The sequence below is a fragment of the Balaenoptera acutorostrata genome, chromosome 5 (assembly GCF_949987535.1).
Source record: "Balaenoptera acutorostrata chromosome 5, mBalAcu1.1, whole genome shotgun sequence".
Classification (NCBI taxonomy): domain Eukaryota; kingdom Metazoa; phylum Chordata; class Mammalia; order Artiodactyla; family Balaenopteridae; genus Balaenoptera; species Balaenoptera acutorostrata.
Window position 1 is genome coordinate 120274444 of NC_080068.1, and position 27922 is coordinate 120302365.

Genomic DNA, 27922 nt, shown 5'->3' on the forward strand with positions numbered 1-27922 from the left:
AAAATTGGCAAAGGACCTGAATTGTAAATTTTCCAAATAAGAGGTACAAATGGCCATCAGGTACATGAAAAGGTGCTCAACATCAAAACCACAATGGTATATTACCTTACACTTGTTAGGATGGCTATTATCAAATATACAGGAGATAACAAATGCTATTGAAGATGTGGAGAAAAGGGAAATCTTGTATGCTGTTGATGGAAATGTAAACTGGTACAGCCACTGTGGAAAACAGTATGGAAGTTCCTCAAGAAGTTAAAAATAGAATTACTATATGATCCAGCAATCCCACTTTGGGATATAATATGCAAAAGAAACAAAATCAGTATCTCAAAGAGACAGCTCTATTCCCATGTTCACTGCAGCATTCTTTACAATAGCCAAGACATGGAAACAACCAAAGTGTCCATGAACAAATGAATCGATAAAGAAAATATGGTATACACACACACACACACACACAATAAAACACAATCCAGCCATAAAAAAGAGAGAAATCTTGCCGTTTGTGATAACATCAGTGAACCTGAAAAGTATCATTTTGCTAACTGAAATAAGCCAGAGAAAGAAAGACAAATACTGCATGTATTCTTTCTATCTATCTATCTATCTATCTATCTATCTATCTATCTATCTATATCTATCTATCTATTTAAAATATCAAATCAATCAATCAATCCATCAATCAAACTCATAGAAACAGAAAGTAGAAAACTAGTTGCTAGGATCTGGTGGGTAGCAGAAGTATGAAGAGGTTGGTAAAATGTACAAAATTTCAGTTATAAGATGAATAAATCTGATGATCAAATGTATAAGATGGTGATTATATTTGATAACACTGTGGGAGGGAGACACAAGAGGGAGGAGATATGGGGATATATGTATATGTATAGCTGATTTACTTTGTTATAAAGCAGAAACTAACACACCATTGCAAAGCAATTATACTCCAATAAAGATGTTAAAACAAACAAACAAAAAACACTGTATTTTATAATTGAAATTTTCTGAGAGTAGAACATAAATGTTCTTATCCCCACAAAAAAGCTGTATTTTTGAGTGAAATGTGACACAGAATGGTTACATTATTTTTGGATTATTATATCTAGAGGAATGTGGGTGAGTTACTAATAGGAAGTTATATAACAATGACAAGTTAGGTTAATTGTTAATTTTTCACTTGGTTGATGCCGCTTAACAAACTTTAAGCCCTTACTTACATAGATGTACAGTTTCTCCTAAGTTATTTTTAGATTCCTGACTTAAAAATTTCCAAGATTATGAAGGTTTATAGAAAAAATTCCTGTATTTCTTAAAAAAATATTTACTATGAGTAATCAAATCTATATCTCACTTTCAGTTATTAACTTGCTTCATTTATGGATTCTTTGTCAACTAAAATTTCCTGTATGTTAACACAGGAAACATTGGGCCAACTCACTACAACTCTAATCACTTCATGCCCACATGAATCATAAGATAAAGATAAGAGAGATGAATGTGAACATGCAGTGAAGTGAGTGAAAATTAAATTTGACATTAACGGCTCACAGGTCTGGGAGTTATGTGGTTTTCTTTTACCTTAGATAAATGTAACTTTGTTGGAAAATCAATAACAAGTACATATTTTTAAACATGCCTCAAGGATAATGCAGAAACTTTCTAAAGATGATTCAAAATTTGTGGCAAAGTACAAAGAAATGTACTTTAGAATAGTTTTTACATTTTGTTGTTATTGAACTATTTGGCATCGTATCTAAATATATCACTTTATTACAATATTAAATTCACAGGAACTTAGAAAAATATTTTTTATTTTGTCATACCACCTTTTATCAATGATTCAAGCCTGGGGTAGCATTTTATTTAAAGTTTATATTTTTATTGGTTGAGTTACTTAGGTCAGCTGCAAAATAATAGTCAAATAGATCTATGTGAGAATTAAGTACCTTAATATTTGGTGATTGTTTTCAATCTTTTATGTACCCTTAAATGAAAAATACCTAAAAAATAAACATCGGTGAATTTATAATTATTTAATATTTCTTTTGCCTCTCAAATTAGTCACTAGTGAGTAGGATACTAATATTTCCATCTAGCATTGTGAATATATCCAACAATGAAATTAAGGTTTCAGTAGACCCTGATAATTCATCGTTTTCAACATCTCTAAGTTTTAAATATATGTCTGTGGCAGTATTTTAGACAGATTTCAAAGTTAGTCAACAGTTGGAGAATGATAAAAGGTGTAAAGGCGTAGGGCTAATTGCAAAAATTTCAAATAGTAAACAAGAATATATTAATCATATACTGGATGCCATGACAGTTACAAAGACCTATATGGCCATCATTATAAAATACATTTTAGTTGAGTGATGAAACAAAAATAATTTAAGAAAATTTGCTATCAACGCCCTTTAAGTACAGTATGGATTAAGACGACTGTCCTTCTACACAAAAATATTTTATATGCTATTTTATTTAACTTATTTCTGACAACAACCCTATAGATAAGATGACAGTGAGTCTCAGGAACATATGCAATTTACCTAGAGCCATCTGAATTTATGCCTAGTGATCAGCAGAGCTGAATTTTAGCCCTGACCTGCTTGCATTTAAAGTTAAGGGTGTTTCAGTGGCACCAGTTTGATCTTTTTAGATACCTTGAAGGGAACAAGTAATGAGGACTGAAATATTCAGAGAAGACTTTAAGGAATAAGTGGCCTTTAGTCCTGTCTTTTTAAGAATAGGGATAATTCTAGTTGGGGAAGAGACTAGCTTGCTAGCTTTAGAAATCAGTCTAAGCAAAATTCCAAAGATGGACACGAGACATTTTCTATTTGTCTCAGTATGTCTCTCTTGCCTGTCCTTCATTTAATGCTACTTCTACTACCCCCTTGCTGGCCCTTTTCATTGCATATCTGGACATTTGCCTTAGTCTCTTAAATCAAAGTCTTGTCAATAGTCTCTCCCCTTTTAACCTATGCTACACATCAGATTTTTTTCTCAAAACACACATTGTATGCGTTCAATTTATGCATCTAATACTTACTATTTCCAGGAATTCTGCTGAATGCTGGAGGTACTAAGTGAGAACAGAATATTTCCTGTCTAAAGAGTCAATGTCTCAAGTGAGAGCGGTGGACATAAATGAAGAATTTTAATGCAGTAGTTGTTAGAGATAGGTATAGAGAATAATGCTATTACAAAACTTTATTCACATTGCTATATTCCCCACTTGAATAAAAAAATCCCATTATTTCCCTTGATCTAGAAAAAAGGGATAATCCTTTCTTCTCTATAAGATGGGTTCCCTAAAACTTTGTCATAAATCAAATCATAATAAAGTATACCATTTTGGGGGAAATAATTTTGTAATTAGGTATTTGCTATAGAAAAGGGGCTTGACAAGTGATGTATATGTTTAACAGCATGTCATTAAAGCTAATTACAGTGGCTAAAACCCTGAAAAATTTTGAAATTATAATCCCACTCATAGAACAGTATTCTGAAATGGTCCTTAAAGATTAACCTTTTGAATACTTCTCGTAATCATTTTACTGTCTCAAGTTAAATATAAGAAAATATCTTTTTTAGTATACAAAGGGGTTCCAGATGTTTAACTTCATTTTTTTTCTCTATTGATTCTGTTAGGTGGGCAGAGTAGATATTATTATAACTGCTTCAATTGACTTTGGGGAAATTAAACAAAGCAGAAGAACAAAACAATTTTCTTAACTCCTGATCTAATATGTTTTATTTATACCATATTTGAAACTAAGTCTCAGAAGCATTAAATTATTTCCCAAAGAAAAAAAGTTACTTGCTTTTGTAATAGAAAAGCATTCAATTGGGATATACATACTCTAATTTGTTTGTGTGTTGCACTGTACCAAAAAATGTAATTTTTTAAAAAAGTAAAATTGGCTCATTTAAAATCAATATAAAAATTATAAGAAAACCCCCTGGAACAGTACCCATAACATTAGTAGAGAATCAGTGAATATGTACTGAATAAATTAATGAATTACCTGGCTTCAACTTTATCCTTGAGAAAGAGAACAGAATCCAGGAGCTGGTCTGGTGCTATCGGCTTGGGCTTGGTATTTGCAGGAGCTGGTCTTCCACTCATGTGGTGTTCCCCTGTTGAACACAAAAGATTTCACAAAAGACACCATCAGACCAGGCTGTTCCATGATCATATTTTATTTCATTATATTTTACTCATTTTTATTATAGTCTCACTTCTACTTTCTATGATTTACTCTGTTGCTTATCTCTTGGCTGTTTTAAACACTTAGCTGATATATTGTCAATATTTACTGTTTCTGATATATATGTTTGTGTGTATACTATACAATTTTTAGCACTTAACTACATCACACAAATATTTTGGCGTGTAGTGCTTTCATTATGATTTGGATCAAATATTTTATAATTTCCATTGTAATTTCTCTTTTTTTGTTTTTTGATTTTTTTTTTGAATTTTGGAATTTTATTTTATTTATTTTTTTATACAACAGGTTCTTATTAGTCATCAATTTTATACACATCAGTGTATACATGTCAATCTCAATCGCCCAATTCATCACACCACCATCCCCACCCCCCTGTGGCTTTCCCCCCTTGGTGTCCATACGTTTGTTCTCTACATCTGTGTCTCAACTTCTGCCCTGCAAACCGGTGCATCTGTACCATTTTTCTAGGTTCCACATACATGCGTTAATATACGATATTTGTTTTTCTCTTACTGACTTACTTCACTCTGTATGACAGTCTCTAGATCCATCCATGTCTCAACAAATGACTCAATTTCGTTCCTTTTTATGGCTGAGTAATATTCCATTGTATATATGTACCACATCTTCTTTATCCATTCGTCCGTTGATGGGCATTTAGGTTGCTTCCATGACCTGGCTACTGTAAATAGTGCTACAATGAACATGGGGGTGCATGTGTCTTTTTGAATTATGGTTTGCTCTAGGTATATGCCCAGTAGTGGGATTACTGGGTCATATGGTAATTCTATTTTTAGTTTTTTGAGGAACCTCCATACTGTTCTCCATAGTGGCTGTACCAATTTACATTCCCACCAACAGTGCAAGAGGGTTCCCTTTTCTCCACATCCTCTCCAGCATTTGTTGTTTGTAGATTTTCTGATGATGCCCTTTCTAACTGGTGTGAGGTAAAACCTCATTGTAGTTTTGATTTGCATTTCTATAATAATTAGTGATGTTGAGCAGCTTTTCATGTGCCTCTTGGCCATCTATATGTCTTCTTTGGAGAAATGTCTATTTAGGTCTTCTGCCCATTTTTGGATTGGGTTGTTTGTTTCTTTAATATTGAGCTGCATGATCTGTTTATATATTTTGGAGATTAATCCTTTTTTTTTTTGGTATCAATACTTTATTTATTTATTTATTTATTTTTAAACATCTTTATTGATGTATAATTGCTTCACAATGGTGTGTTAGTTTCTGCTTTATAACAAAGTGAATCAGCTACAGATATACACACGTTCCCATATCTCCTCCCTCCCGCATCTCCCTCCCTCCCACCCTCCCCATCCCACCCCCCCAGGCGGTCACAAAGCACCGTGCTGATCTCCCTGTGCTATGCAGCTGCTTCCCACTAGCTATCTATTTTACATTTCGTAGTGTATATATGTCCATGACACTCTCTCATCCTGTCACATCTCACCCCTCCCCCTCCCCATATCCTCAAATCCATTCTTTAGTAGGTCTGTGTCTTTGTTCCCATCTTGCCACTAGGTTCTTCATGACCTTTTTTTTTTTTTTCCCTTAGATTCCATATATATGTGTTAGCATACTGTATTTGTTTTTCTCTTTCTGACTTACTTCACTCTGTATGACAGACTCTAACTCCATCCACCTCATTACAAATACCTCCATTTCATTTCTTTTTATGGCTGGGTAATATTCCATTGTATATATGTGCCACATCTTCTTTATCCATTCATCCGATGATGGACACTTAGGTTGCTTCCATGTCCTGGGTATTGTAAATAGAGCTGCAATGAACATTTTGGTACATGGCTTTTTTTGAATTATGGTTTTCTCAGGGTATATGCCCAGTAGTGGGATTGCTGGGTTGTATGGTAGTTCTATTTTTAGTTTTTTAAGGAACCTCCATACTGTTCTCCATAGTGGCTGTATCAATTTACATTCCCACCAACAGTGCAAGAAGGTTCCCTTTTCTCCACACCCTCTCCAGCATTTATTGTTTGTAGATTTTTTGATGATGGCCATTCTGACCGGTGTGAGATGATACCTCACTGTAGTTTTGATTTGCATTTCTCTAATGATTAATGATGTTGAGCATTCTTTCATGTGTCTGTTGGCCATCTGTATGTCTTCTTTGGAGAAATGTCTATTTAGGTCTTCTGCCCATTTTTGGATTGGGTTGTTTGTTTTTTTGTTATTGAGCTGCATGAGCTGCTTGTAAATCTTGGAAATTAATCCTTTGTCAGTTGCTTCATTTGCAAATATTTTCTCCCATTCTGAGGGTTGTCTTTTCGTCTTGTTTATGGTTTCCTTTTCTGTGCAAAAGCTTTTAAGTTTCATTAGGTCCCATTTGTTTATTTGTGTTCTTATTTCCATTTCTCTAGGAGGTGGGTCAAAAAGGATCTTGCTGTGATTTATGTCATAGAGTGTTCTGCCTATGTTTTCCTCTAAGAGTTTGATAGTGTCTGGCCTTACACTTAGGGCTTTAATCCATTTTGAGTTTATTTTTGTGTATGGTGTCAGGGAGTGTTCTAATTTCATACTTTTACACGTACCTGTCCAATTTTCCCAGCACCACTTATTGAAGAGGATGTCTTTTCTCCACTGTATATGCTTGCCTCCTTTATCAAAGATAAGGTGACCATATGTGCGTGGGTTTATCTCTGGGCTTTCTATTGTTCCATTGATCTATCTTTCTGTTTTTGTGCCAGTACCAAACTGTTTTGACTACTGTAGCTTTGTAATATAGTCTGAAGTCAGGGAGCCTGATTCCCCCAGCTCCATTTTTCGTTCTCAAGATTGCTTTGGCTATTCGGGGTCTTTTGTGTCTCCATACAAATTGTGAAATTTTTTGTTCTAGTTCTGTGAAAAATGCCAGTGGTAGTTTGATAGGGATTGCATTGAATCTGTAGATTGCTTTTGGTAGTAGAGTCATTTTCACAATGTTGATTCTTCCAATCCAAGAACATGGTATATCTCTCCATCTATTTGTATCATCTTTAATTTCTTTCATCAGTGTCCTATAATTTTCTGTGTACAGGTCTTTTGTCTCCTTATGTAGGTTTATTCCTAGATATTTTATTCTTTTTGTTGCAATGGTAAACGGGAGTGTTTTCTTAATTTCACTTTCAGATTTTTCATCATTAGTATATAGGAATGCAAGAGATTTCTGTGCATTAATTTTGTACCCTGCTACTTTACCAAATTCATTGATTAGCTCTAGTAGATTTCTGGTGGCAGTTTTAGGATTCTCTATGTATAGTATCATGTCATCTGCAAACAGTGACAGCTTTACTTCTTCTTTTCCGATTTGGATTCCTTTTATTTCTTTGTCTTCTCTGATTGCTGTGGCTAACACTTCCAAAACTATGTTGAATAATAGTGGTGAGAGTGGGCAACCTTGTCTTGTTCCTGATCTTAGTGGAAATGGTTTCAGTTTTTCACCATTGAGGACAATGTTGGCTCTGTGTTTGTCATATATGGCCTTTATTATGTTGAGGAAAGTTCTCTCTATGCCTACTTTCTGCAGGGCTTTTATCATAAATCGGTGTTGAATTTTTTCGAAAGCTTTCTCTGCATCTACTGAGATGATCATATGGTTTTTCTCCTTCAATTTGTTAATATGATGTATCACGTTGATTGATTTGCATATATTGAAGAATCCTTGCATTCCTGGAATAAACCCCACTTGATCATGGTGTATGATCCTTTTAATGTGCTGTTGGATTCTGTTTGCTAGTATTTTGTTGAGGATTTTTGCATCTATGTTCATCAGTGATATTGGCCTGTAGTTTTCTTTCTTTGTGACATCTTTGTCTGGTTTTGGTATCAGGGTGATGGTGGCCTCGTAGAATGAGTTTGGGAGTGTTCCTCCCTCTGCAATATTTTGGAATAGTTTGAGAAGGATAGGTGTTAGCTCTTCTCTAAATGTTTGATAGAATTCGCCTGTGAAGCCATCTGGTCCTGGGCTTTTGTTTGTTGGAAGGTTTTTAATCACAGTTTCAATTTCAGTGCTTGTGATTGGTCTGTTCATATTTTCTATTTCTTCCTGGTTCAGTCTCGGCAGTTTGTGCATTTCTAAGAATCTGTCCATTTCTTCCAGGTTGTCCATTTTATTGGCATAGAGTTGCTTGTAGTAATCTCTCATGATCGTTTGTATTTCTGCAGTGTCAGTGGTTACTTCTCCTTTTTCATTTCTAATTCTATTGATCTGAGTCTTCTCCCTTTTTCTCTTGATGAGTCTGGCTAATGGTTTATCAATTTTGTTTATTTTCTCGAAGAACCAGCTTTTAGTTTCATTGATTTTTGCTATTGTTTCCTTCATTTCTTTTTCATTTATTTCTGATCTGATCTTTATGATTTCTTTCCTTCTGCTAGCTTTGGGGTTCTTTTGCTCTTCTTTCTCTAATTGCTTTAGGTGCAGGGTTAGGTTGTTTATTTGAGATGTTTCCTGTTTCTTGAGGTAGGCTTGTATTGCTATAAACTTCCCTCTTAGCACTGCTTTTGCTGCGTCCCATAGGTTTTGGGTCGTCATGTCTCCATTGTCATTTGTTTCTAGGTATTTTTTTATTTCTTCAGTGATCACTTCGTTATTAAGTAGTGTATTGTGTAGCCTCCATGTGTTTGTATTTTTTACAGATCTTTTCCTGTAATTGATATCTAGTCTCATAGCACTGTGGTCGGAAAAGATACTTGATACGATTTCAATTTTCTTAAATTTACCAAGGCTTGATTTGTGACCCAAGATATGATCTATCCTGGAGAATGTTCCATGAGCACTTGAGAAAAATGTGTATTCTGTTGTTTTTGGGTAGAATGTCCTATAAATATCAATTAAGTCCATCTTGTCTAATGTATCATTTAAAGCTTGTGTTTCCTTATTTATTTTCATTTTGGATGATCTGTCCATTGGTGAAAGTGGGGTGTTAAAGTCCCCTACTATGATTGTGTTATTGTCGATTTCCCATTTTATGGCTGTTAGTATTTGCCTTATGTACTGAGGTGCTCCTATGTTGGGTGCATAAATATTTACAATTGTTATATCTTCTTCTTGGATTGATCCCTTGATCATTATATAGTGTCCTTCTTTGTCTCTTGTAATAGTCTTTATTTTACAGTCTATTTTGTCTGATATGAGAATTGCTACTCCAGCTTTCTTTTGATTTCCATTTGCATGGAATATGTTTTTCCATCCCCTCACTTTCAGTCTGTATGTGTCTCTAGGTCTGAAGTTGGTCTCTTGTAGACAGCATATATATGGGTCTTGCTTTTGTATCCATTCAGCCAGTCTGTGTCTTTTGGTGGGAGCATTTAATCCATTTACATTTAAGGTAATTATCGATATGTATGTTCCTATTCCCATTTTCTTAAATATTTTATGTTTGTTATTGTAGGTGTTTTCCTTCTCTTGTGTTTCTTGCCTAGAGAAGTTCCTTTAGCATTTGTGGTAAAGCTGGTTTGGTGGTGTTGAATTCTCTCAGCTTTTGTTTGTCTGTAAAGGTTTTAATTTCTCCATCAAATCTGAATGAGATCCTTGCTAGGTAGAGTAACATTGGTTGTAGGTTTTTCTCCTTCATGACTTTAAGTATATCCTGCCACTCCCTTCTCATATGCAGAGTTTCTGCTGAAAGATCAGCTGTTAACCTTATGGGGATTCCCTTGTGTGTTATTTGTTGTTTTTCCCTTGCTGCTTTTAATATGTTTTCTTTATATTTAATTTTTGATAGTTTGATTAATATGTGTCTTGGCGTGTTTCTCCTTAGATTTATCCTGTATGGAACTCTCTGTGCTTTCTGGACTTGATTAACTATTTCCTTTCCCATATTAGGGAAGTTTTCAACTATAATCTCTTCAAATATTTTCTCAGTCCCTTTCTTTTTCTCTTCTTCTTCTGGGACCCCTATAATTCGAATGTTGGTGCGTTTAATGTTGTCCCAGAGGTCTCTGAGACTGTCCTCAGTTGTTTTCACTCTTTTTTCTTTATTCTGCTCTGCAGTAATTATTTCCACTATTTTATCTTCCAGGTCACTTATCCGTTCTTCTGCCTCAGTTATTCTGCTATTGATCCCATCTAGAGTATTTTTAATTTCATTTATTGTGTTTTTCATCATTGCTTGGTTCCTCTTTAGTTCTTCTATGTCCTTGTTAAATGTTTCTTGCATTTTGTCTATTCTATTTCCAAGATTTTGGATCATCTTTACTATCATTATTCTGAATTCTTTTTCAGGTAGAGTGCCTATTTCCTCTTCATTTGTTAGGTCTGGTGTGTTTTGACCTCGCTCCTTCACCTGCTGTGTGGTTTTTTGTCTTCTCATTTTGCTTATCTTACTGTGTTTGGGGTCTCCTTTTCACAGGCTGCAGGTTCGTAGTTCCCATTGTTTTTGGTATCTGTCCCCAGTGGCTAAGGTTGGTTCAGTGGGTTGTGTAGGCTTCCTGGTGGAGGGGACTAGTGCCTGTGTTCTGGTGGATAAGGTTGGATCTTGTCTTTCTGGTGGGCACGTCCACATCTGGTGGTGTGTTTTGGGGTGTCTGTGGCCTTATTATGATTTTAGGCAGCCTCTCTGCTAATGGATGGGGCTGTGTTCCTATCTTGCTAGTTGTTTGGCATAGGGTGTCCAGCACTGTAGCTTGCTGGTCGTTGAGTGAAGCTGGGTCTTGATGTTGAGATGGAGACCTCTGAGAGATTTTCGCCGTTTGGTATTACGTGAAGCTGGGAGGTCTCTTGTGGACCAGTGTCCTGAAGTTGGCTCTCCCACCTCAGGGGCACAGCCCTGATGCCTGGCTGGAGCACCAAGAGCCTTTCATCCACACGGCTCAGAATAAAAGGGAGAAAAAATAGAAAGAAAGAAAGAAAGAGGATAAAATAAAATAAAATAAAGCTATTATAATAAAAATAAGAAAAAAATTATTAAGAATAAATGTATTCAGAAAAAAATTGTTTTTTTAGTTTTTAGAAATAGATTTATTAATTTTTTATAGTAAAAAATAAGAAAAAAATTATTAAGAAAAAAATTTTAATTTTTTAAAATAAAAAGTATGAAAAAACTTATTAAAAATTTTTTAATTTCTAAAAATAGAAAATAAGGAAAAAATTATTAAGAAAACATTTATTAGAAAAAAAAATTTTTTTTTTTTTGAGTAAAAAAAAAAAAAAAAAAACATGGACGGGCCTAACCCTAGGACTAATGGTGAAAGCAAAGCTATACAGACAAAATCTCACCCAGAAGCATACACATATACACTCACAAAAAAAAGGAAAAGGGGAAAATTAATATCTCCTGCTCCCAGAGTCCCCCTCCTGAACTTGGGATGATTCGTTGTCTATTCAGGTGTTCAGCAGATGCAGGCACATCAAGTTGTTTGTGGAGCTTTAATCCGCTGCTTCTGAGGCTGCTGGGAGAGATTTCCCTTTCTCTTCTTTGTTCGTACAGCTCCCGGGGTTCAGCTTTGGATTTGGACCCGCCTCTGCCTGTAGGTCACCTGAGGGCGTCTGTTCCCTGCCCAGACAGAACGGGGTTAAAGGAGCAGCTGCTTCGGGGGCTCTGGCTCACTCAGGCCTGGGGGAGGGAGGGGCACGGATGCGGGACGAGCCTGCGGCAGCAGAGGCCAGCGTGACATTGCAGCAGCCTGAGGCACGCCGTGCGTTCTCCCGGAGAAGTTGTCCCTGGATCACGGGACCCTGGCAGTGGCGAGCTGCACAGGCTCCCAGGAGGGGTGGTGTGGAGAGTGACCTGTGCTCGCACACAGGCGTCTTGGTGGTGGCAGCAGCAGCCTTAGCATCTCCTGTCCGTCTCTGGGGTCCGCGCTGATAGCCGCGGCTCGCGCCCGTCTCTGGAGTTCATTTAGGCGGCACTCTGAATCCCTTCTCCTTGCACGCCGCGAAACAAAGAGGCAAGAAAAAGTCTCTTGCCCCTTCGGCAGCTGCAGACATTTTCCCGGACTCCCTCCCGGCTAGCACTGAAGCCCGAGCCTCAGCTCCCAGCCCCACCCGTCCCGCCGGCTGAGCAGACAAGCCTCTCGGGCTGGTGAGTGCTGGACGGCACCGCTCCTCTGTGCGGGAATCTCTCCGCTTTGCCCTCCGCACCCCTGTGGCTGCGCTCTCCTCCGTGGCTCCGAAGCTTCCCCCCTCTGCCACCCACAGTCTCTGCCCATGAAGGGGCTTCCTAGTGTGTGGAAACCTTTCCTCCTTCACAGCTCCCTCCCACTGGTGCAGGTCCCATCCCTATTCTTTTGTCTCTGTTATTTCTTTTTTCTTTTGCCCTACCCAAGTACGTGGAGATTTTCTTGCCTTTTGGGAGGTCTGACGTCTTCTGCCAGCGTCCAGTGGGTGTTCTGTTGGAGCAGTTCCACGTGTAGATGTATTTCTACTGTATCTGTGGGAAGGAAGGTGATCTACGCGTCTTACTCTTCCGCCATCTTGCCCCTCCCCCTGGAGATTAATCCTTTGTCCGTTGATTCATTTGCAAATATTTTCTCCCATTCTGAGGGTTGTCTTTTCATCTTGTTTTTGGTTTCCTTTGCTGTGCAAAAGCTTTGAAGTTTCATTAGGTCCCATTTGTTTATTTTTGTTTTTATTTCCAGTACTCTAGGAGGTGGATCAAAAAAGATCTTGCTGTGATTTATGTCAAAGAGTTTTCTTCCTATGTTTTCCTCTAAGAGTTTTATAGTGTCCGGTCTTACATTTAGGTCTCGAATCCATTTTGAGTTTATTTTTGTGTATGGTGTTAGGGAGTGTTCTAATTTCATTCTTTTACATGTAGCTGTCCAGTTTTCCCAGCACCACTTATTGAAAAGACTGTCTTTTCTCCATTGTATATCCTTGCCTCCTTTGTTATAGATTAGTAGACCATAGGTGCATCAGTTTATCTCTGGGCTTTCTATCTTGTTCCATTGATCTATGTTTCTGTTTTTGTGCCAGTACCATATTGTCTTGATTACTGTAGCTTTGTAGTATAGGCTGAAGTCAGGGAGTCTGATTCCGCCAGCTCCGTTTTTTTGCCTCAAGACTGCTTTGGCTATTCGGGGTCTTTTGTGTCTCAATACAACTTTTAAGATTTTTTCTTCTAGTTGTGTAAAAACTGCCATTGGTAATTTGATAGGGATTGCATTGAATCTATAGATTGCTTTGGGTAGTATAGTGATTTTCACAATATTGATTCTTCCAATCCAAGAACATGGTACATCTCTCCATCTGTTGGTATCATCTTTAATTTCTTTCATCAGTGTCTTATACTTTTCTGCATACAGGTCTTCTGTCTCCCTAGGTAGGTTTATTCTTAGGTATTTTATTCTTTTGGTTGCAGTGGTAAATGGGAGTGTTTCCTTAATTTCTCTTTCAGATTTTTCATCATTAGTGTATAGGAATGCAAGAGATTTCTGCACACTAATTTTGTATGCTGCAACTTTACCAAATTCATTGATTAGCTCTAGTAGTTTTCTGGTGGCACTTTTAGGATTCTCTGTGTATAGTGTCATGTCACCTGCAAGCAGTGAGAGTTTTACTTCTTCTTTTCCAATTTGTATTCCTTTCATTTCTTTTTCTTCTCTGATTGCCGTGGCTAGGACTTCCAAATCTATGTTGAATTAACAGTGGTGAGAGTGGACATCCTTGTCTTGTTCCTGATCTTAGAGGAAATGCTTTCAGTTTTTCACCATTGAGAATGATGTTTGCTGTGGGTTTGTTGTAAATGGCCTTTATTATGTTGAGGTAGGTTCCCTGTATGCCCCCTTTCTGGAGAGTTTTTATCATAAATGGGTGTTGAATTTTGTCAAAAGCTTTCTCTGCATCTATTGAGATGATCATATGGTTTTTCTTCTTCAATTTGTTAATATGGTGTATCACATTGATTGATTTGCGTATACTGAAGAATCCTTGCATCCCTGGGATAAATCCCACTTGATCGTGGTGTATGATCCTTTTAATGTGTTGTTGGGCTCTGTTTGCGAGTATTTTGTTGAGGATTTTTGCATCTATATTCATCAGTGATATTGGTCTGTAATTTTCTTTTTTCATAGTATCATTGTCTGGTTTTGGTATCAGGGTGATGGTGGCCTCATAAAATGAGTTTGGGCGTGTTCCTTCCTCTGCAATTTTTTGGAAGAGTTTGAGAAGGATGGGTGTTAGCTCTTCTCTAAATGTTTGATAGAATTCACCTGTGAAGCCATCTGGTCCTGGACTTTTGTTTGTTGGAAGATTTTTAATCACAGTTTCAATTTCATTACTTGTGATTCATCTGTTCATATTTTCTAGTTCTTCCTGGTTCAGTCTTGGAAGGTTATACCTTTCTAAGAATTTGTCCATTTCTTCCAGGTTGTCCATTTTTTTGGCATAGAGTTGCTTGTAGTAGTCTCTTAGGATGCTTTGTATTTTTGTGGTGTCTTTTGTAACTTTTCCTTTTTCATTTCTAATTTTATTGATTTGAGTCCTCTCCCTCTTTTTCTTGATGAGTCTGGCTAGTGGTTTATCAATTTTGTTTATCTTCTGAAAGAACCAGCATCTAGTTTTATTGATCTTTGCTATTGTTTTCTTTGTTTCTATTTCATTTATTTCTGCTCTGATCATTATGATTTCTTTCCTTCTGCTAACTTTGGGTTTTGTTTGTTCTTCTTTCTCTAGTTCCCTTAGGTGTAGGGTTAGATTCTTTATTAGAAATTTTTCTTGTTTCTTGAGGTAGGCTTGCATAGCTATAAACTTCCCTCTTAGAACTGCTTTTGCTGCATCCCATAGATTTTGGATCATCGTGTTTTCATTGTCATTTGTCTCTAGGTATTTTTTGATTTCCTCTTTGATTTCTTCAGTGATCTCTTGGTTATTTAGTAACGTAGTGTTTAGCCTCCATGTGTTTGTCTTTTTTATGTTATTTTCCCTGTAATTCATTTCTAATCTCATAGTGTTGTGGTCAGAAAAGATGCTTGATATGATTTCAATTTTCTTAAGTGTACTGAGGTTTGATTTGTGACCCAAGATGTGATCTATCCTGGAGAATGTTCCATGCGCATGTGAGAAGAAAGTGTAATCTGCTGTTTTTGGATGCAATGTCCTATAAATATCAATTAAATCTATCTGGTCTACTGTGTCATTTAAAGCTTCTGTTTCCTTATTTATTTTCATTTTGGATGATCTGTCCATTGGTGTAAGTGAGGTGTTAAAGTCCCCCACTATTATTGTGTTGCTGTCAATTTCCTCTTTTATAGCTGTTAGCAGTTGCTTTATGTATTGAGGTGCTCCTATGTTGGGTGCGTATATATTTATAATTTTTATATCTTCTTCTTGGATTGATCCCTTGCTCATTATGTAGTGTCCTTCCTTGTCTCTTGTAACATTCTTTATTTTAAAGTCTATTTTATCTGATATGAGTATTGCTACTCCAGCTTTCTTTTGATTTCCATTTGCATGGAATATCTTTTTCCATCCCCTCACTTCAGTCTGTATGTGTCCCTAGGTCTGAAGTGGGTCTCTGGTAGACAACATATATATGGGTCTTGTTTTTTTTATCCATTCAGCAAGCCTGTGTCTTTTGGTTGGAGCATTTAATCCATTCATATTTAAGGTAATTATTGATATGTATGTTCCTATGGCCATTTTCTTAATTGTTTTGGGTTTGTTTTTGTAGGTCCTTTTCTTCTCTTGTGTTTCCCACTTAGAGAAGTTCCTTTAGCATTTGTTGTAGAGCTGGTTTTGTGGTGCTGAATTCTCTTAGCTTTTGCTTGTCTGTAAAGCTTTTGATTTCTCCATCAAGTCTGAATGAGACCCTAGCCAGGTAGAGTAATCTTGGTTGCAGGTTCTTCCCTTTCATCACTTTAAGTATATCATGCCACTCCCTTCTGGCTTGTAGAGTTTCTGCTGAGAAATCAGCTGTTAACCTTATGGGAGTTCCCTTGTATGTTATTTGTCGTTTTTCCCTTGCTGCTTTCAATAATTTTTCTTTGTCTTTAATTTTTGCCACTTTGATTACTCTGTGTCTCGGCGTGTTTCTCCTTGGGTTTATCCTGTATGGGACTCAGTGCGCTTCCTGGACTTGGGTGGCTATTTTCTTTCCCATCTTAGGGAAGTTTTCGACTATAATCTCTTCAAATATTTTCTCGGGTCCTTTCTCTCTCTCTCTTCTCCTTCTGGGACCCCTATAGTGCGAATGTTGTTGTGTTTCATGTTGTCCCAGAGGTCTCTTAGGCTGTCTTCATTTCTTTTCATTCTTTTTTCTTTATTCTGTTCCACAGCAGTGAATTCCACCATTCTGTTTCCCAGGTCACTTATCCATTCTTCTTCCTCAGTTATTCTGCTATTGCTTCCTTCTAGTGTAGTTTTCATTTCAGTTATTGTATTGGTCATCTCTGTTTGTTTTTTCTTTAATTCTTCTAGGTCTTTGTTAAACATTTCTTGCATCTTCTTGATCTTTGCCTCCATTCTTTTTCTGAGGTCCTGGATCATCTTCACTATCATTATTCTGAATTCTTTTTCTGGAAGGTTGCCTATCTCCACCTCATTTAGTTGTTTTTCTGGGGTTTTATCTTGTTTCTTCTTCTGGTACATAGCCCTCTGCCTTTTCATCTTGTCTATCTTTCTGTGAATGTGGTTTTTGTTCCACAGGCTGCAGGATTGTAGTTCTTCTTGCTTCTGCTGTCTGCCCCTGGTGGATGAGTTGTAATTTCTCTTTAACCAAAGATAAATTTTGTATTATGTTTTAATTTCCAAATCCTAGGAAGTATTTTAGGCAAGTGTATCAGTCTGAGTTCTACCAGAGAAGCAGAAGCAGAATGAGTAAGAGATTATATGTAAATTGTAAATGCTGACTAAGCTCAAAGTCCATGGGTCAGACGGTCAGGAAGAGAAGAGCAGGAGCAAGCTGGAACCACAAGGGCACAAGTGAATCATTTGTCCATGTGCAGTCAGGAAGGGAAGATGGGGAGAAAGCAGAGGAATTGTAGACCTATCTGCTGTGTGGACTCTCTGGGCTCAGAGAAGGCCTAAACCCTCTTTTAAAGGCCATCTAACTAATTAAGTTAGATTTACCCAGAGTAAACTCATTTTTGATGAATTTAACTTTAATTTATTAGAACTTTACTCACATCTGCAAAATCCCTTAACAGCAGATTAGTGTTTGACTGAAACATGGGTTTATGATATGAATATGCTATAAAATGTCCACCTCTTACCTTTCATTCCCCAACTCTTGCAAAAGGCTAGCTCTTTATAATCTGAAACATAGTAGAAAAAATACTGGGACTTTAGGCAAGTTGACATGTCAAAAAACAATCAGAGCAATAGTTTACTTATTTATAATTGTATTCCATGTTAGTCAGATTTGTTTCAAAAAGGCTAATTAAATTCTCCAATTTTTGTAAATGTATTCATTTTTTCAATATTTAAAAATTATATTTACAAGTATTTTTGTGTATGTACAATGGTTTCATATATTCTGAGACAATTTGATTATTTAAGTACAGGTTGATATATTTTAATATATTCTTTCTTATTGAAGTATAGTTGATGTACAATATTTCCAGCGTACAGAAAAGTGATTCAGTTATATATTTATATACACATATATATATATTCTTTTTCAGATTATTTTCCATTATAGGATATTACAAGATATTGAATATAGTTCCCTGTGCTATACAGTAGGTCGTTGTTTATTTTGTATATAGTAGTGTGTGTAGGTTAATCCCAAATTCCTAAATTGTCCCTTTCCACCCTTTCCCCTTTGGAAACCGTAAGCTTGTTTTCTATGTCTGTGAGTCTATTCCTGTTTTGTAAATAAATTCATTTGCATCATTTTTTTAGATTCCACATATAAATGATATCACATGATATTTGTCTTTGTCTGGCTTACTTCATTTAGTATGATAATGTCTAGGTCCATCCATGTTGCTACAAATGGCATTATTTCATTCTTCTTTATGGCTGAGTAATATTCCATTATATTTACATATGTACCACATCTTCTTTATCCATTCATCTGTTGATGGACGCTTAGGTTGCTTCCATGTCTTGGCTACTGTAAATAATGCTGCTATGAACATTGGAGTGCACGTATCTTTTCAAATTAGAGTTTTCATCTTTTCTGGATACATGCCCAGGAGTGGGATTGCTGCATCATATGGTAACTCTATTTTTAGTTTTTTAAGGAACCTCCATACTGTTCTCCATAGTGGCTGCACCAATTTACATTCCCACCAACAGTGCAAGAGGGTTCCCTTTTCTCCACACCCTCTCCAGCATTTATTATTTGTAGACTTTTTGATGATGGCCATTCTTACTGGTGTGAGGTGGCACCACATTTTTGTTTTGATTTGCATCTCTCTAATAATTCGCGATGTTGAGCATTCTTCCATGTGCCTCTTGGTCATCTGTATGTCTTCTTTGTAGAAATGTCTGTTTAGGTCTTCTGCCCATTTTTTGATTGGGTTGTTTGTTTTTCTGATATTGAGTTGTATGAGCTATTTGCATATTTTGAAAATTAATCTTGTCAGTTGCGTCATTTGCAAATATTTTCTCCCATTCTGTACATTGTCTTTTTGTTTTGTTTATGGTTTCCTTTGCTGTGCAAAACCTTTTAAGTTTAATTAGGTCCCATTTGTTTATTTTTGCTTTTGCTTCCATTATTCTAGGAGACAGACCCCCAAAAAATATTGCTTTGATTTATGTCAGAGTGTTCTGCTTATGTTTTCCTCTAGGAGTTTTTAAGGATATATTTTAATATATTCGTGTTGGTTTTAATTTTTTTTTGTATATTTGTTTCTTGATGTCGTACAATCCTGATATTGGTCCTCCTTCTGCTCCCTATCTACTAGTACCAACCAAGACTAGATTTTGTAATGTGGTTCTAGCTTCCTGCTCATTAGAGACACTGCAAGCACCACATACATATTGGCTTGGCCAAAAAGTGCCTTCAGTTTTTAAGTAAAAATAAAAGACGCATTTTTATTTTCACCAAGAACTTTACTGAGCAACGTATTCACCCTTTTGTTCCACTACTTTCTGCCATTTTTCAGACAACTTCATAATTCATCTTCCCAAAACATTTTATCTTTATGAGCAAAGAACTGTTACAGGTGTCTTTTACAGTCTTCCAGGGAATTGAAATTATTTCCATTATGAGAATTTTGTAAAGACCGAAATTAATGGCAATCCAAAGGTGCAATGTCTGGTGAATATGGTGGATGAATCAGAACTTTCCAGCCAAGTTGTAACAGTTTTTGCCTGGTCATCAAAGAAACATGTAGTCTTGCATTATCCTCATGGAAGATTATGCGTTTTCTGTTGACTAATTCTGGACGTTTTTCTTTGAGTGCTGCTTTCAGTTGGTCTAACTGGGAGCAGTACTTGGAATTAATCATTTGGTTTTCCAGAAGGAACTCATAATAGAGAACTCCCTTCCAATCCCACCATATACACAACACCACCTTCTTTGGATGAGGACCGGCCTTTGGTGTGGTTGGTGGTGTTCATTCCTCTTGCCCCACGATCTCTTCCATTCCACATTGTTGTACAGCCCCCACTTTTCATCGCCTGTCACAATTTGTTTAAAAAATGCAATGTTTTCATTACATTTAAGTAGAGAATCACATGCAGAAATACAGTCAAGAAGGTTTTTTTCACTTAACTTATGTGAAACTCAAATATCAAAGCGATGAACATAACCAAGCTGGTGCAAATGATTTTCAATATTTGATTTGGATATTTTGAGTATGTCAGCTATCTCCTGTGTGGTATAACATTGATTTTTCTCAATTAATGTCTCGATTTGATTGCTATCAACTTCAACTGGTCTACCCGACCGTGGAGCATCATCCAGCGAGAAATCTCTAACACGAAACTTCACAAACCACTTTTGACAAGTTTGATCAGTCACGGCACTTTCTCCACACACTGCACAAATCTTTTTTTGCATTTCAGTTCCGTTTTTACCTTGCTTGAAATACTAAAGCAGAGTATGCTGAAAATGTTGTTTTTTTCTTTCCATCTTCAATATTAAAATGGTTACACAAAAATTCACCAATTTTGATGTCTTTTTTTAAATGAATGCTGATATGACAGCTGTCACATACAATCTAATAAAATTGTTTCGAATGAAGTTAAAGACAAGTAAGTGCTACTAGAGCCATCTTACAGAAAAAAATGACCAAACCTTTGGCCAACCCAATAGAAACTGGACAATAGAGCAGCTGGGTCAGTTCCTGATTCAAGGAAGTGTGTTATTTTCTCTGGCTTTTATAGGTACCTGGCTTTGTATATCTGAAATTGCAGGTAACAATTGGTTCCATTAGATCATCTATCAAGAATAAGGAGAAGGGCAACCCACAGCCTTGATTTCAAGCAGTGATCTTAGCTTTGGCCCCCATTGCATATGGAAAAGTTAGTCCACATCACCAACAGTTTGGTTTCTAGATAGTAGTCCCTGGCCACAATTGTTTTCCTCCTTTTGAATATGTGTCCAAAAAGGTATTTATTTTTGTTTTGGAGTACGGATATGTCTTTTATTCAACATTGACATTTTATGTTTATTTATCATTGCAGTGTGTTATGAGCACCAGTTCAATGATAAAGTTCAAAGTATGAATTTTCAATTACAGTCTTCAGTTGTATTGAACACATTTTGCATTACTGCCAATTTTTCTTCTATTGATTTCAATCAGATAAATTCTAAATCTATTTTTTAAGTGATAACTGATATATTTACAACATACATTCCTAGTTTATGTTTTCTTTTTCCAACAAATTCTCAAGCTACTCATTATTTTTATCCTGCTCAAAAGCAGACCAGAATCATTTATCATTTAGCTATCCTCAAATCAGCTATTATTATTTTGTTTCATAGTCATAACTTATTTAGATTTACCCACATGTTTTTTTCCCTTATTTTCTTTTTCCCTGCACAGCATTCATTTTTGCATTCCTGAATTTCCATTTAGGTTCAATTTTCTTCTTGACTTAAATCAAATAAAAATACACTATTGAAAAAGCAGCTGAAAATTTTATGCGGAGATGTGGGTGCTAGGAATGTTGGATTCAGCACCTCAGACAAACCCCAGAATCTATTTTGCTCCATCTTTGCTCCTCACTGTAGGCTATCACTTTGTACTCAGGTACTCCATTTGTGCTGTAAAGACAGATTTCAGTAATACCAGGGTCATTTCTGCCCTATAGAAACCCCAACAAGGAAGAGTCTTACAAATGTCTTAGGCTACACTCTCATTGCACGAGTTTGTCTGTGTGCCTATTCTTGATCCAGTCACTGGGGTAGGGAAAATAATACATCAAAGTGAAACCAACACCATTAAAACCATATTTCTTGAGAATAGTTTATGCATTGTTGCTTTCTTTTTTCATAAGGAGCCACGGATAGATGTTGGAGGGCAAACACAGCAGCCATCAATTACATTTAGTCATATAACTAAAATCTATGAACAGCTTGAAAGTTATTCTATCCAAATTAATACGTATCTTCTGAGTATCAACAACAATTTATATACACATGTATACAAACCTCCAACTTTTACAGAACCCTGTCCAAAATTTTTATATTGGAATTGACGGTTCTATAAGACATAGTTGGTGGTTACATTTGTTTATATATTTTTAGAAATGTAGAAACTGAGGGGCCTAGAGAAATTAATAAATTAAAAAATAAAACTAATTAGTGAGGAATCATGGTTTTGGATTCTGGTCTTCTGATTCTAAAACCATGTTATTCACAGATTAGTACTTTATTCATGTTCACCTGTTTCTCTCTCTCTCTTTCCCTCATAGGTTATTCTCTGACATAGAATAAGGGAATAGATTTAGAATCTTTCAAATTATAATAAATTTAAATATGTATGACATATTTCATTTATTTATTTATGCAATATATCAAATACTAAACTATACTTTAAATGTATATTTCATTAAAACATAGTCCATATAATTCTTCTTATGTGTACATTCACATAGTTAAACCAATCAAGATTTTGCAAGGATATACCTACATAAATATGAGTGTGTGTGCATTTGTACACCCAATATGTTTTAACTCTCAGTTATAATTATTTCTTTAAAAAATTTTATTAACTAATAAGTCATAGGAAGACTAGAATAAACATTTCTAGGGAGTGGTAAACTTGGGATCTGGGGCAGAAAGTTATAAGAAAAAAATGTAAAGGATAGAGCAGATCAGTAGCCATATGGGGAAGAACTCTTGCAACATATACTGAAATGGAAACTTTATCTGAGAGAAAGTTTATTTAAATTTATGAACAACAGCATCTCAGAGAGCCACGATATGAACAGTTAAAAATAAATAAGTTAATTTTAATATTGCTTAATAGTTCTGATTGATCTTCCAGAGCTTTTGTTGATAATACATCAAGAATCAATTTAGGATCCAGTTGAAAACAAAGTTTATAATCCTCATGTAATGGATTTTGATGCCTCAGGCAATACAGTGATGTAAAAATGATTAAAAAGTGCTGCTTTCCTGTGTAATCAATAAAACTTCTCTCTAAAATAGGCTAGGTTAAAAATACTTGACTGTGGGACTTCCCTGGTGGTGCAGTGGTTAAGAATCTGCCTGCCAACGCAGGGGACACGGGTTCTAGCCCTGGTCCGGGAAGATCCCACATGCCGTGGAGCAACTAAGCCCGTGTGCCAAAACTACTGAGCCTGCGTGCCACAACTACTGAAGCCCGCGCACCTAGAGCCGGTGCTCTGCAACACGAGAAGCCACCACAAGGAGAAGCCCGTGCACCGCAACGAAGAGGAGCCCCCGTAGCCCTCGCTTGCCATAACTAGAGAAAGCCAGCACGCAGCAACGAAGACCCAACGCAGCCAAAAATAAATAAATAAATTAATTAATTAAAAAAATACTTGACTGTGCTGTATTTGTAGAATTCCAACTAAACCATTTATTATTATTTTATATACAGGTTCATTTGACATCACATCCTCTAGCTTATTACACTGCTGTCACCCAATCCAATCAAAAGGTCATCCATCAGTAATAGATCAAACCAAACTATATATCAAAACCCTACTAGCAGCATAACAAAAAATGTTGGGAAAATGACTGGAAAACATGCATATAGGTATATTTCAGATAGTAACAACATTCTATAATGATTTATTTTTAAATAGGTAGGTGAACCAACTATTGAAATGAGGTAAATAAGAGAATAAAAATCCCTATTATCTATATTATTTAAAAGCAATTCCTTTCAAATATTATAATATTAAATTCTAGTGTTTTTTTTTTCAGAGAATGGACAAGACTAACTTTTGGCATTCATTATTAATTCCCTTTAAGTATTTATGAATCATTTATACACAAATTTACACATTATATAATGAAACTTTCTGAACTCTTTCATGGTTTTTAAATTTATATTTAGTTTTTGTCACCATTTAAAAATTGTGGTAATGTGATTTATGTTATAGTTTGATTATATACAAGTGCATATAGATCTCAAGTTGCATGCCAGCTCTCTACTTAAAAATGTTCTTACCTTCAAGGAAATTTTATGATTTATATAGCAAAGCAAACTTGGAGGTGAACTTTCATACATATAAAGGTTCTATGAAACTATTGCCTTTGGTGAATTTTTACCTTATATAACGAATTTAATAAGAAATGCATATATGTTCTAGGAATACGCTAGTCATAATACTTTGTCTCGTAAGTCACTATATCTCATTCAAATAAATAACATCTCAATCTTTTAGACGTTTCTGCCTCATCACTTAACTCTTTTTCTATTGTTTCTAATTATAAATACTAAAATAAACTTAGTGTTAAATAATTACTACATTATTTTCATGGTGTGCTATGTATATATGAGTCTGAATATGTATTGCTGGAATTTAATGCAATTTTAGTTATGTTTCTGAAATAGATTAATAAATATTAACTACTAAGTGAATGAATATATGAGCAGCTGCTCGGTATGTACTGGGGGGATTATTACTTAATATTTTCATAATTATTAAAGAGAAATAGAGAAAATACCTCTTTAGAATTACTATAATAACTTTACTGATTGCTTTCGATTTGCTATGATAAATGTGAATTAATTATTGAGTTCTCATTATACTAAGAACTTTACAGAATTATAACATTTAACACTCACAACAATACTGTATTAGGTGCTACTGTCCCCATTTTATAGATGAAGAAATTGAGGCACAGAGAATAAGCAAACTGTCCAAGAAAACACAGCGAGTAAATAGTCAAACCCAGGATGCACACCTGGGCAGATTGATTTTGGCATTTGTTATCTTAAGAACCCAACTGCCTCATGCTATAGAGAAGACCACAAAAGACATGAAGAAATGAGCTAGACTCAGAATCCTAAGTCAGGAAGACTAATCAAGTTTCATAAGGTAGAAGCAACATCCAATTGGCTGTATGACACACCTGTGGCCCTCTGTTGCTGCACTGAAACATTTCCTAATTCAGGTTCTTTCTTTCTACTTTTCCTTCACCCTTATATGCCTCCCATTTTCTAATGCTTTCATAGTGTGATGGCTTCTGGAAAGCCTCTGACTCTCTATGTGGCTATAGGGAGTGTGAAGCTCGTCTTTATGCTTTTTCAATTAGTATAAGTTTTAACATGCAATTGAAAGTAACTGAGGTTAGCATGTTAGAAAATTTGAACTTTTAAAAATTGCAAAGGGAATTTACATGTATATCAGTAAGAGTATTTCCTCTTGAATAAAGCAATCTGATTTCATGCATAAAATGCTTTAGCAACATCCCAATTACCTATCAGGATATTTGTTTATTTTCATTCTCATTTAGTTGTTCTAATTTAGAAAAGACCACACAATCAGTAATGATCTGAAATAAAGGTAATTTAGGATTAATTAATTTAATTAATTTATGATGAATATGAGGAATTAGTTCTCCCATCTTCAACCTTTTATTTTTTGCCTTCTTATCCTGGAGAGGGTTAAAACTCCTATCAGAAGATTGGTTTCTGTCAATTAGATGTTCACTTGAGATTTGGAAGGTATAAGTGACTTTGGCTTGGTTGTTTTTCTTGCAGCAAATACAATTGGGTGAAAAAACATTTTTTTTTTCTGAGCAGGATTTCAGTGCCCAGTCTCTCACTTTGGGTGGTCATGAAGCAATTGCACTGGCGGCAGTGGAGGTCTCTTTCCTCCCTGCCTTCCTGATAGTATTGGAAGCAGCAACTCCCCCTGCTGAAGCATCTCGCAGTCATTCTTGCAGACCTCCACTAAAGCCAACTCCTCTAGCCTTTCTAATAATAGCACAAGCACTTAAATTATTATTAAATTCCTTTTTACTTAAAATATTTTTAAAAGATTGTTTTCTGCAGCAGAACCCTGATAACATACAAAGCAATGGCGAATGTTCACGCTCTTATGGAAAATGAAAACAAAATTTTTTATACCAAAACATATAAACATAGTGTTTGTTTTCCTGCTTGTATTAACAAAAATAATATAATTTACAAGACAGCGTGTTCATTGGACAAAAAGACTTTACAGTTAGCATTTAAATATAAAACAAATATTTAGAAATAATTGCTGCAGTTGATTTAACAATCTGAAAATACCTGTTTAAATGGTTGGTTTCATTGGCTAGCAGTATTTCTTACAAATAAATAAATGGGTAATCTCTAAATTTATTATTTTTTTTCAATTCTCTTCCAACCCAACAGACGCATACCCACATTATCCTGATACTTGTCAAACGACTGGTGAATCTTGAATCATGAGGAAAATATGTATGAGACTTAGGAGATGATGAAAACAAGATGTTAATATCCATATTAGATGGTAAGTTGACACACCCAGCCATTATACATATTTTAAGTAGAATTTATCTGCCTTGGTATCATCTACTCATTTCCTCCTCAGATGGCTTAATAAGACTGAAACTAGGAAATGTGACCCAGCTTTTCAAGAAATGCAATCCTCTAATAAATCTTAAAATTTGCGAGAATCCAATTGTGTGTCCAATAAAATCTTTAGGCATAGTTAGCTCATGTATTGGGATTTGCCTTTTTATACCTAAACATATAACTACATAATTGTAATATGATTTTTCATTTTTTAAAAAGCAGTGTGGAGAAAACCTCTTTATATAAACAAGCAGGATTGAACACAAAAGTTTTGTTATCACAATGTCAATTTTTAACTCTTCTAAGTTATTTGCTAAACATTACAAAATGATCCTTTCTTAAAGATGATTCTTAATGATCTGTCAGTTGAGAATGTAAATATTTATTTATGTCAAAATATTAAATGTGTTAAATCTGTGCTGACATTTTTCAGGCATGTTATTGATTCCAGAAATGAAACATGTATGAACCCCGCCCACAAAGGGAGTTTAGTAAGGGAGACTAATGGCAAAGACAAGGAACAATATATACACACTTGGCGAAACAAAAGAGGTCTCCAGAGATGTTTAGAAGTAGAATTCCTATGGTATTCTTTATCTTCAAGTTAAAAGAAAGAGCCCCAAAACCATATTATAGAAATATGAAAAGGAATAAGTATCTATAGTATCAAAGGGAATCTGAAAATCAAAGAAATGAAAAAACTTAAGTGAAAACTTATCAAGGCATAAATAATTTGCAATTGGCAGAAGAAGAAACTCAGCTAACAAGAATAAGAAGGGACTTATATACATACTCATTGCTTGCATTGGAAATACTAACTAAAACAACAGTGGGTAGCTGTTTATATTCAATAGATTGGCAAAGTTTAAAAGTTGGATAACACCAAGTGTTGGTAATAATGTGGAGAAATAGAAATATTCACATACTGTCTTTATAACAACGATTTCCAAGAGTTAGGTTTGGGTCCAAATCAGCAGGATAATTTTAAAATTTTAAAAATTGCTGACTTCTACATTTATCTCCTTATTTCGCGAATGTAAATCAGGAATCTCAAATTGTAAGTGACCACAAATAACGTATATGGCCATGGAGGACTGAAAATCATTGTCTTTAACCACAGGTAAAAATATAGCCATATGTATATATAAATATATATATATTAACCAATATATAAATATATAACATAGAATTAGGTATGGAATAGATAAAATGAGACTAGAATAGAAAAATGAAATGCTATATATGCATATTTTTTAACAAGTAGAAAGAAACTGGAATACAAAAGAGAGAGTAATGCCTCATAATGTTCACCAACTTTTTATTAACCTTCTCAGTCACTATTCTCCTCCTATTTTCTAATTCTGAGTTATGTAAATCTACTTTCTAGTCAGTATGACATTTGCCTTTAGTCATATACATCTTCAAAATATTTCATCCATTATAATATTCAAAAAGTCTAATAATTTTATTTAAATATGTATATTTCCATACATAGTATTTAATATTATTTACAACAATGTGTCTGAAATCACATCATTGCTCTTTTTCTATATATTATTTACTTCCTCCAAACACAGTAAATTCTTTAAGACAATAAAACTATTTCTGCAGAATAAAGATAAAAATGATGGAACTCTAGCTCTTCAAAATAGAAGTTCTTGATATGTCCTTTCTCTGACATCCCACTATCTTGATAGTGTGAAGCCAATTTCAGTTCTAGCTGACTGAAGAAAGGGTTTTCTTTTTCTTTATTTTTATTGAGGCTTTAGATATAAAAGACATTTTATTTCCAAATTTTCACAGTTAGTTCTTTCAAGCATTTCACTGAATATATT